The sequence below is a fragment of the Bison bison genome, unplaced genomic scaffold, assembly GCF_000754665.1.
Source record: "Bison bison bison isolate TAMUID 2011002044 unplaced genomic scaffold, Bison_UMD1.0 scf7180017864385, whole genome shotgun sequence".
Classification (NCBI taxonomy): Eukaryota; Metazoa; Chordata; class Mammalia; order Artiodactyla; family Bovidae; genus Bison; species Bison bison.
This window is the reverse complement of record NW_011494957.1, coordinates 3954819-3967814: the sequence shown is the minus strand read 5'-3', so window position 1 is coordinate 3967814 and position 12996 is coordinate 3954819.

The window sequence follows — 12996 nt, the reverse complement described above, 5'->3', positions numbered from 1 at the left end:
TATACCAGTAGAGCTTCTGGAGTTCTTGAGAGTCACAGTGATTTAAACCCTTAAGAACTTCAGTTTGTAAAAAGCTATTTAGTATTGGTGGCCACCATCTTTGGCAAGAGATTCCCCAACCTTCTCTCTCCAGCCCTTCCAAAGCTTATGCAAGTTTCTAGTGACATATGAAAGCACTTCATACCTGGAATACAAATAATGGCTTCTGTTTTCCTGAGTGAAATCTGACATACACTCTGTAAGGAAATAATCTTCCTCTTGAAGCTGTACTTCTCCCTTCCCCACTTCCTTCAGATATCTACTCCCTACTCTGTATTAAATAGCACCCCCAACTCCCAACCATCTTTCCTGATTTCTAGGCATTGATTTATTTCCACAGCACTTATTGCCAGCAAACATACTTATATTGACACATCTGTTGAGTGTCTGTATCCTCTCAATAGAATGTAAGCTTCTTAGGACAGGAATGCTTTCTTTTTTATTTATTTATTTTTTGGTGGTAAAAGTCATATAATATAAAACATGCTGTTTTAACCATATTTGACTAAGTGCCAGTTCAGTGGCATGAAGTACATTCACATTGTTGTGCAGCTGTCATCATCATCAATCCCCTGAATTCCTCACTTTCCTAAACAGAAAATCTGTATGCATTAAATACTAAGCCTCCTTCACCCTCCCCACCCCATCCCCCAGGTTCTGGCATCTACAAATGTACTCTGTGAATTTGACTATTTTAGGTACCTCACATAAGTGGGATCAAATTGTTGATTCACTGCTGCATTCACGTTGCCAAAAGCAGGCCCAGCATATAGTAGGGTCCTAATACATTTTTGTTGAATGAATGAAGGAGTAAATTTGCTGTACCTTAAAAAATGAGCATATTACTTTTTATGGATAAGTAATATTCCATTGTATAAATGTTTACAATGTACTGTAAATACACTTCATTGCATAAGTATGTATACTTTGGAATATTACTCAGCCATAAAAAAGATGAAGTAATGCTATTTAAAGCAACATGGATGGACCGAGATTATAATGCTAAGTGAAATAAGTCAGAAAGAGAAAGACAAATATCATGTGATATTGCTTATATGTGGTATCTAAAAAATGATACAAATTACTATCTTATGGTTACCAAAGGTAAAAGGGGTTAAGGGTAGGGATAAATTAGGACTCTAACAGATACAATTTGTTATATATAAAATGGATAAACAACATGTACCTACTATATACCACAGAGAACTATACTCAATATTTTATAATAACCTATAAAGGAAAAAATTGAGAAAGATATATATATATATATATATGTATGCATAACTAAATTACTTTGCTGTATAGCTGAAATTAACACAACACTGTGAATCAAGTATACTTCTATTTAAAAAAGTTAACATAATGCTAACTAATGTTTCAACTATGTTGGCAATTTACCAGATATAGTTGTAAGGGTTTTACATAATACTAATTCATTTTTAGTCCTTCTAAGAACCCAATGAAGAAAGCATTATCTTTCCATTTTCTAGATGAGGAAACTGAAGCATAGATAGATCAAGTAATTTACACAAAGTTGCACTGTTAATGGAGATCAAAGGTCAGGGCTTGATCTCAGTCAGATTGACTTGTGTTCAATCACTAAGTCGTGTCCAAATCCTTGCTACCCTATAGGCTGTAGCCTGCGAAGGTCCTCTGCTCATGGAATTTTCCAGGCAAGAATACTGGAATGGATTACCATTTCCTATTCCAGGGGATCTTCCTGACCCAGGGATAGAACTCACATCTCTTGGGTCTCCTGCATTGGCAGGCAGATTCTTTACCAGTAGAGCCACCTGGGAGCCACCTCAAAAAGCAAAGGAACATAAATAATAAAAATGTGGGGACTCATTTTAAAATTCAAACATCCTGAATATTTTACAATATAAACACAGAAAATTCTTTTCACTTTCTAATTCTGACACAAAAACATCAGAAATTGCAGGATGCATTTCTACATTTAAAATGTAACAAAAATAGCAATGGTATTTTTTATTAAGGTTTCTTTTTGATCTGTAGGTAGTTGTCCAGTAATAATTACTTAAAGGTGGATGTGTTATAAGGACATATGCAGACATGTAATGAGAGGGTGATACAATGGTTAGAGTCACCAGCTAGGGAATGCAGGACTTCTGGCCTATGAAATACAGTAGAAAAGGGAAATAGGATCAGGACATGATTTCATTGAATGTGAGGGAGGAACAAATGTCACTCAGGAGATACTTGAGCAATGCTGTGACTAAGGTCTGAGAAATTTAAAAAGAATCCCTTTTATCCATTTGTTATTTATTATATTGACCTTTTTTCTTCCAGCATGTAACATGTATTTGTCGAATGTGTTTGGTTGTATTACATAGTGATAAGACAAAATTCCTGTTCTAATTACATTTACAGTTTAGTAGAAACCATAAAAAAACATCATATTCTGTAGCCTCTTTGTTAAACATGAAATCTCTGGACTCCCACACCTTGGATTTGAGTCCTGACTCCAAGACTATCTGAGCAAAATATTTAACATTTCAGTATCTCTGTTCTTTATCCCTAAAGTAAATATAAAAACTATATCTACCTCATAGGATTACTAGAGGATGAAATGGTTTGATATACATAAAGCATTTAGAACAGTGTGTGGTACATGATAAAGACTAAATTTCACTTGTTATTTAATGTAATATTTATGATATGTAAAACATAAATTGTAATAAATATCATAAATTATGATAAATCATTTGTATCTCCAGAACACAGCATTTCATTCCATATCACTCTGTCTTCTGCATTCTTTTCCTTCTCCTAAAATTTTGTATTGCAAAAGCCTACAGTTTCTCCTTTTGGGTCTTTGTTTTATTGTCACACTGCTGTCATACTTACAACACTTCTGATTCCAGATGTGTGGGAGATTTCCCTACAACAAGCAAGTCTCTGTGGTACCAGTTGGGTGTCCTACAATGTAACTCATTTCTGACATTTTATACCTGGAGATGGTGTTAGATCCCACAAATTGAAGGCTCAATCCTATAAGAATGCTCCTTTTCCATTTCAGGTGCTGATCACAAGTAATAGATCCCCTGGGTTACCAACACTTTCTGTTTGATTTAGCTAGAACCCCCTGTGCTGGTTCAAATAATCTACCAGGACAGCTCATGGAACTCAGGGTAACACATTTACCAGCTTATTAAAAGATCTGATAAAGGATACAGATGAACATCCAAATGAAGAGATATATAGGGCCAGATCTTGGAGGGTCCTGGGCAAAGAAGCTGGGGTGTATCACCTTCCCAGAATGCGGATGCATTGAGCCACTTGGAAGCTCCTAGAAACCTGTACTATGGGGAATTTTATGATGGCTTCTTCATGTAGGCTTGTGGGATTACTAACTCCACCTGAGTCCCTCTCTCCTCCCTGGAGGATGGGCTGAAAATTCCAAGCTTCTAATCATGCCTTGGTCTTTCTGGTAACCAGTCCCCTTATGGAAACCATGCAGAAGCCCACCCTGAGTTGTCTCATAGAACAGCAGATGCATCTAATGCTCTATCACTTAGGAAATTACAACGGTTTTAGGAGCCTGGGACCAGGGATGGGGCCAAACACCAGAAAACAGATTTTCTATTTTCTTACATATGTCATTTCCTGATTCCTCATTAACACCAACTTGTTTTTGAAACTCAAGTAAAGCGTCAATCCAGAATTGAAATAGCACTTATTGTATCATATGTAGTAGTTGGTACAAGTTGTTGTTGCTGTTGATTTACTTAGATTCATGCTTCTAGTTCACAGGGACCATTTTGAATGATCTTGTACCCTCAGCATCTAGCACAGTGTCTGGCATGTAGGGCAGGGATTTAACAGAAAAAAAAAACAAAACAGAGCTTGCTGCATACAGAACAGTGAAGATATTGGGGCAATATTATGCTCTCCAAGAAGAAGGCCCCAGGGTATCTCCCAAGAAACCTGCAGAAGTCTTGTGTCTTGATTTATTTCCAACTGTCTGTCTGAACCTCAGCCTTAAGGGCTTAGAAAATGCATTGGAACACACACCAATACTTTATTCATTTCTCAGGAGTGGACTCTGACTTAATTAATCAGATAAGTGAAACCAGACTGCAGTTTATCAATTAGCCATGAGAAATTCTCACACAGACAGAGATACAAAGATGAGTGTGTTCCCTTGTTAAGGACAAAGTTTTGGGATGATCGTCAATAAATATATATTGAATAAAGAATTAACCCAGATAGAAATACTCAAGGGAGAGTTCTGGGTTGGAAAGTGTGGTATTTGAAAGTGTTAAAATGGAAAAGTCTTTCTGATATGCAAATGTGAGGCAGGGTAGGAAGAGGATTCAGAGCAAAAATTTAGATCATCCTTGATTTTTTCATCCATCTTTTAAAAATTCCTCTCCTTCTTATAGGAAGAGGGTTCCTTGTGCCCAAAACTTGATATTGTTCTGGGATTTTAATTGGTTAGCATCTTTCAGATTTTCTTCTGACTAAAGCCCCGCTTTCTTGAAACTCTCAAAGAAAATGCAACTTGTTTTTCACTTTAGAAGTGAGAAATCTTCTGTACATTCTGTCCTGTCACAAAGGTCTTTCCTCCTTCAATTACATTTACCTTTTCTACATTTTTTCTCTATATGAACAGAAAAATCTCCAACCCCCACCCTTTTGTCTGTTTACTAAATTGACCTTACTTAATTTCAGGATTTCAGTGATTTTTGGTAATGCATAGCTACCACTTTTTTTTTTTTTTTAAACAAATAGCCTCACCATAGCTTAATCTAAGGGTGTCAAAATGTTTTGTTTTGTTTTTTTAATTGTACATTTCCAAATACATTTTATTTTGCTGTATGTGTTAGTAAGCTATACTGCTTTTGTTGTTTAGTCACTAAGTCATTTTTTGACTCTTGCAATCCAATGAACAGTAGCCCACAGGGTTCTTCTGTCAATGAGATTTCCCAGGCAAGAATACTGGAGTGGGTTGCCATTCCCTTCTCCAGGGGATCTTCCCAACTGAGGGATAAAACCAATGTCTCCTCCATTGACAGGAGCATTCTTTACCACTGAGCAATCAGAGAAGCCCCAATAAGTTATATACAATAAGCTGATTACATTTAAGGATCATTACAATGCATAGACTATATAAAACACATATCTGGTGATAGAGGATGGGAAGCAGGTTTCAAACCACAGTCTTACCGTCTGCTGTTTTTGTAACTCCATTTAAGGTGTGATTAAATCATTCATACTTTGTAATGTGCCTGATGAAAGAATTGCTATCCCTTTTTACCATAATTTTGACCTGTGTTACTTTTTTGTTTATTTTCAGTCTCTGGTTTCTTATAAGCTATAAGCCACTTATCCAGTGAATGAAGGTTAATTTACTAAACCAGAATAAATATCCTTGAAATCCATTTTACAGGGCATGTTTAAACAAAGGCAGGTTGAAATATGCTGAAATTAAAAGGCTGAGTGAGGCCTGTCCATTCCTTATGAGGGATATCATTCCCTCCAGAACGTGGGATGACATGATGCATGTAACAGACTACATGAGGATGCTGATGTCAGCCACTGACTAGTGAAGCTCAATAGAGCATAGTTTTTCTCTATTGCCACATATGTGTACATACCTATGTTTTTTCATCCTAAGCCCTGCACACTGTCTCATTTGTTTGTTCTACTTTGGACATCCACTGATTTAAATGGAACACTTTTCCAAAATTATCCCCAAATGTCACCAACTGCAGAAGAAAGTAATTTGTACTCTGAAGATTGAAGCAATAGTTTTAAGATGACAGTCACTAAATTTTCCTAAAGTTTTCTTATTATATCTTTACAAATCTTTAAAAGTAAAACAGCTTTAGCATTCATTTTCATATTGATTTTTAAGAAAAGTTATTTTTTCAATAATTAACTATTTTTAAATGTATAATATAAAATGTTTATCTTCTGGCCTGGTCTGTCTCCTGGCAAATTACTATGTTCATAGAAGTTTGCTCAGGTAGATCTCTGGTAAAAGGATTCCCCTGCCAATCCAGGAGCCATAGGAGATGCAGGTTTGATCCCTGGGCCGAGATGATTCCCTGGAGAAGAAAATGGCAACCCACTCCATTATTCTTGCCTGGGAAATCCCATGGACAGAGGAGCCTGGTGGGCTATAGTCCATGGGGTTGCAAAGAGTCAGACACAAGTGAACGACTGAGCATGCACAGAAGGCTTGCAAATTTGATGAATGCAGTTTTGGAACAAAGATGAAAGAGATCTCATTCAATGTGTTCACGATAATTTGAAATCAATAGGCTCCATGATGATGATGTTTTGAAACCTAGATGACACCAGCAGCACCTGTGACTTTCTCAAGTACCAAGATATCTTGGAACTGAGGTCTCTCGGCAAACAAGAGAGATGAGGATAATGGAACGGAGGTGCAGCCAGCAGGTTTATCATGTTTGTACCTAATGACTTCTCAGAGAGAAGAGAGGCTCAAATGCTCCATTTTAAAGTTTTATTTAGAATGTTAATAAAAATGAAGGAATGTCCTAATATGGTCATAAGATAAAGTACATTTTAAAATAGAAAAGGCAACATTCTATATTCAGGTAGCAGTAGAGATTCCTTTATTTTATAAGTTTTGTGGTTTCTTAATATAAGACTACTTTAATCTTTCTTTTTAAAAAAAACTCTAAGTGGGGATTTGGTTTCCAAGTCCAACAGGACCCTAGGAGGGCCTCTTAGGATACCACTTATGTTGGATCACCCTACAAACTTATACTTCCCTGGACTACTCTACTAGATAATGGTGTTGGAGAAGACTCTTGAGAGTCCCTTGGACAGCAAAGAGCTCAAACCAGTCAGCCCTAAAGGAAACCAATCCTGAATATTCATTGGAAGGACTGATGCTGAAGCAGAATCTGCAATATTTTGGCCACCTGATGCATAGTGCTGGCTTATGAGGAAAAACTCTGATGCTGGGAAAGATTGAGGGCAGGAGGAGAAGGGGACGACAGAAGTGAGATGGTTGGATATCATCACCGATTCAATGGACATGAGTGTGAACAAGCTTGGGGAGACGGTGAAGGATAGGCAAGCCTGATGTGCTGCAGTCCAAGGGGTCGCAAAAAGTCAGACACAACCGAGAGACTGAAAGACAACAACAAATGAACATTCATCCGTTACTTTTTCAAAGATTTATTAGATGTTCTAGAGTAGCTATAGATCGGGGCAGGCAAAGAACTTAGGTTGACAGTGTTTATGATGGATATTTCCTAGTAGTTCCCAGTAAATACAGTTGCTAGATTTAGTATATAAAAATATAAAACATCACTTAAATATGAACATCTGATAAAAACAAATAATTTTAGTATGTCTCATACAAAATTTATATGCTTATACCAAAGAATTAGCTTCCTTATACTAATATATATAGTGCTTATCTGAAATTTAAATTTAAACAAGCATTTTTTTATTTTACCGGGCAATCCTATCTTTATGCCTCAGAGGGAAAAAAAAATATTGCAAATATAACACCTGTTCAAATTTCCAGTGTTGGCAGTCAATACTCTGTTAACAGATAGTTCAATATCTGGTCTCTTTAATAACAAATCTTCAGTTCAGTTCAGTTTAGTCGCTCAGTCATGTCTGACTCTTTGTGACCCCATGAATTGGGGCACACCGGGCCTCCCTGTTCATCACCAACTCAATGTCCATCGAGTCAGTGATGCCATCCAGCCATCTCATCCTCTATCATCCCCTTTTCCTCCCACCCCCAATCCCTCCCAGCATCAGGGTCTTTTCCAATGAGTCAACTCTTCCCATCAGGTGGCCCAAGTATCAGAGTTGCCCCTTTAGCATCATTCCTTCCAAAGAACACCCAGGACTGATCTCCTTTAGAAAGGACTGCTTGGATCTCCTTGCAGTCCAAGGGACTCTCAAGAGTCTTCTCCAACACCACAGTTTAAAAGCATCAATTCTTCAGTGCTCAGCTTTCTTCACAGTCCAACTCTCACATCCATACATGACCACTGGAAAAACCATAGCCTTCACTAGACAAACCTTTGTTGGCAAAGTAATGTCTCTGCTTTAGAATATGCTATCTAGGTTGGTCGTAACTTTCCTTCCAAGGAGTAAGCATCTCTTGATTTCATGGCTGCAAAAACCATCTACAGTGATTTTGGAGCCCCCCCAAATAAAAACTGACACTGTTTCCACTGTTTCCCCATCTATTTCCCATGAAGTTATGGGACCAGATGCCATGATATTCATTTTCTGAATGTTGAGATTTTTCACTTTCAAAAAGCCAACTTTTTCACTCTCCTCTTTCACTTTCATTAAGAGGCTTTTGAGTTCCTCTTCACTTTCTAACATAAGGGTGGTGTCATCTGCATATCTGAGATTATTGATATTTCTCCCGGCAATCTTGATTCCAGTTTGTGCTTCTTCCAGCCCAGCTTTTCTCATGATGTACTCTGCATAGAAATTAAATAAGTAGGGTGACAATATACAGTGTGACGTACTCCTTTCCTATTTGGAACCAGTCTGTTGTTCCATGTCCAGTTCTAACTGTTGCTTCCTTACCTGCATATAGGTTTCTCAAGAGGCTGGTCAGGTGGTCTGCTATTCCCATGTCTTTCAGAATTTTCTGCAGTTTATTGAGAGCCACACAGTCAAAGGCTTTGGCATAGTCAATAAAGCAGAAATAGATGTTTTTCTGGAACTCTCTTGCTTTTTTGATGATCCAGCAGATGTTGGCAATTTGATCTCTGGCTCCTCTGCCTTTTCTAAAACCAGCTTGAACACCAGGAGGTTCACGGTTCATGGTTCACGTATTGCTGAAGCCTGGCTTGGAGAATTTTGAGCATTACTTTACTAGCATGGGAGATGAGTGCAATTGTGCAGTAGTTTGAGCATTCTTTGTCATTGCCTTTCTTTGGGATTGGAATGAAAACTGACGTTTTCCAGTCCTGTGGCCACTGCTGAGTTTTCCAAATTTGCTGGCATATTGAGTGCAGCACTTTCACAGCATCATATTTCAGGATTTGAAATAGTTCAACTGGAATTCCATCACCTCCTCTAGCTTTGTTCATAGTGATGCTTTGTAAGGCCCACTTGACTTCACATTCCAGGATGTCTGGCTCTAGGTGAGTGAATGTTAAAACTGCTTAATTAAGAGTTTGATTGATTACTAGGACCTTTCAGCAAGTCAAGAAACACTAAAAAATATATTTAAGAAGCCTTAATAACTAGGTGATTATTATGAGCCCTTGCATCTTCAGATGTAAAATGAAAAAAAAAAAAACCTCTTTATGTAATTCTCTGTTTTTTTTTCTTTAAATAAGCAGTGATAATAAGCTAATTAAATAGAATTTATTTATATTCATCAGTGTAAATGTAGCATATTACATTGTTCATTCTCAGTTATGGAAGGTGGAAAGAAAAGGATGTTAATATCCACTTCCGTTTCCAATCTCAGTTCAAAACAAAGCTTAACATTTTAAAATATAGAGTGAAATGCTTAATCAAATTTCTTGCTTTTGGTCGTATTATCTGCTATGGTGATCACCCATCTTTAGCTAGATATCCTTCCAGCTCATTGTGAACGTGTCTTACTTTAGATTTTTGTTATATTTAAAATATCATGTTTCTATTCATTTATGGATGTGACATTTGGACCATAAGGAAGGTTGAGCACCAAAGAATTGATGCTTTTAAATTGTAGTGCTGAAGAAGACTCTTGAAAGTCTCTTGGACTGCATAAGGAGATCAAACCAATAAATCCTAAAGGAAATCAAACCTGGATTATTCACTGGAAGGACTGGTGCTGAAGCTGAAGCTCCAATACTTTTGACTACCTGATGGGAAGGGTCGACTCATTGGAAAAAATTCTGATGCTGAGAAACTGAAAGCAAAAGGAGAAGGGGTGGCAGGGGAAGAGATGTTTAGATAGCACCACCAACTCAATGAACCTGAATGTGAGTAAATTCCAGGAGATCGTGGTGGGCAGAGGAGGACCCTTTGAGTTCCAAAGGGTCAGACATGACTTAGCGACTGAACAAGTTTCTATAAGGTCAGACCTATCTGTGTTCAAGCATAAGTATGAAAATGTATAAATTTATAAGTATACTTATAAATTTTTATAAGTTTAAAAATCTTCAGAGATTTTTAGGTAAAATATGTATGCCATGGTAGGAAAGTAGATTATTGGAGGAAAGCAATAGATCTGGCCCACTAGACTTCAGCAGGCATCAAATTCACATCTGAAAACAACAGATTAGATAGAAAGGTCCACATGTAAGAGTAGAGTTTAATGGGTGCAACACGAAAGAAAGTGAAAGTGAAAGTGGCTCAGTCATATCTGACTCTTTGCGACACGGTGGACAATACAGTCCATGGAATTCTCCAGGCCAGAATACTGGCGTGAATAGCCGTTCCCTTCTCTAGGGGATTTTCCTAACCCAGGGATCAAACCCAAGTCTCCCACATACAGGCAGATTCTTTACCAGCTGAGCTACTAGCAATGCAAATAACCAAATTCAAATCAGATTTGTGGGCATCTTGATTTGTATGAAGGATGTGTAGTTCACTGAGTCACCTTTTATTAAAGTTACTTTTAGTCATTAGGTATATGTGTCTATTTCCAGTGGTGGGGAGCTATACAGACAGGACACAGTGATAACAAAGGTAGCTACTTCCAAACCTCTAGGACAACCAGAAGTAAGTGATGGTATGAAGCAAGTGAAATGCCTTCTTTTCTGCACTCCTGGGTCCTAGGTGCTGCATTATATATATTTCACCATCTCTGGAAAGTGAAGCAATGTGCCAGTGATGGTGAATAGTGTGTTCAAGAAATTATTTTTTAATATTTTTAGGTAATTTCAACATTGAACATCTAATATAATCCTGAGAGGAAAAACAAAATCTACAAAAAAATGAGCTAACAGTAGTCTTCAACAGGCTATATCCCAAGAAGCAAAAGTCAAAATAGAAAGACAATAATTTAGACAAATTCTATAAATGATGCAACCAAAGTATAGGGAGATATAGTCACCTGCATTCTGCTTAGGTGACTATAATGGCATATTTCTTCCTGAAGACAAGAGATTCCCGGGAACACTGATGCTCTTATGCTGTCTGAGTTCTGAGTCTTGAAAATAACATTTAGTTTACATTGGAGTATAGTTGATTTACAATGTTGTGTTAGTTTCAGGTGTACAGCAAAGTGGTTTAGTTATATATATTCATATATCTATTCTTTACCTGATACTTCTCCCATATAAGTTGTTACAGAGTATTGAGTATAGCTGCCTGCACTACACAGTAGGTCCTTTTTGGTCACCTCTTTTATACATAGTAGTGTGTATGTGTTACTCCCAATCTCCTAATTTATCCCTCTACTCCATCTCTACTGTTTGATTCGATTCTGACTCTGATTGCCCTCCATGGTGCTGGTAAGTTGTGTTACCTTAATATTTGCAAAAAGACCTAATTGTATCTCATGAAAGATGTTCAGATTGTTTCTACTTCTTTATAACTGTAATTAATGTTGTCATGAAAGTTACATGCATATAAATGTTATATAAATGTAGCAGGTATATGTGGGTACACTTGTGCCATTTGACAACTCCATATCCAGTGATTCCATCTCATTCACCTCACTTGCTCCAGCTTGAACCCCAGGACCCTACACCCCTCCCCCTGATGGGGAAACAACAGAGGCAATGCCTGGCCCAAGATCAATCTGGGATTCTACTATGATGTGCTCAAGTTATACAAAATCCTATCAGCCAGATCAAGGTCTCCTGAACAATGAGTTCCCCTTCTCAAATACTTCCTTGGTGATAATCTGAAATTTCTTTCATTTATTTATTTACTGATTTTTAATTGAAGGAGAATTACAATACTATGTTGGTTACTGCTCTACATCAACACTGATCAGTCATAGATATACATCTGTCTCCTCCCTCATGAGCCTCCTCCCACTTCCAACCTGATCCTACCCCTCTAGGTTATCACAGAGCACCAGTCTGAATTCCCTTAGTCAAACACCAGATTCCCACTGGCTATCTGTTTTACGTATATTAGTGTATGTGTTTCCAGGATACTCTTTTCGCTTGTCCTGCCCTCTGCTTCTAACGCCCACCTCCCTGGTGTCCATAAGTCTGTCCTCCATGTCTACATCTCCACTGCTGCCCTGCAAAAAGGTTCATCTGTATGGCTGAATACTCCCTCTTATTTTACTGTAGAACCAAGCTGTCCTCTGCTCACTGTGGTTTGTCAGGGCACATATGTGTGGGAAGCCTCTGTATTACATGGAGCCAAGGCAGTGAGAGTGCCTGCATCTCTGTTGGGGTCTAGTCCTGAACTGCGCATGAGGGAAAAGGGGCATCAGGCAGCGTCCAGAATAAATTTTCCTAGTGAGCCTGCAATGACTTGTATAAAACACTGACTGCAGATGGTACACATATAATAGTATCTGAATACAGAGTTCCAAAGAATAGCAAGGAGAGATAAGAAAGCCTTCCTCAGTGATCAATGCAAAGAAATAGAGGAAAACAATAGACTTGGAAAGACTAGAGATCTCTTCAAGAAAATTAGAGATACCAAGGGAACATTTCATGCAAAGATGGGCTTGATAAAGGACAGAAATAGTATGGACCTAACAGAAGCAGAAGATATTAAGAAGAGGTGGCAAGAATACACAAAAGAACCGTACAAAAAAGATCTTCATGACCCAGATAATCATGATGGTGTGATTACTCACCTAGAGCCAGACATCCTGGAATGTGAAGTCAAGTGGACCTTATAAAGCATCACTATGAACAAAGCTAGTGGAGGTGATGTAATTCCAGTTGAGCTATTTCAAATCCTGAAAGATGATGCTGTGAAAGTGCTGCACTCAATATGCCAGCCGATTTGGAAAACTCAGCAGTGGCCACAGGACTGGAAAAGGTCAGTTTTCATTCCAATCCC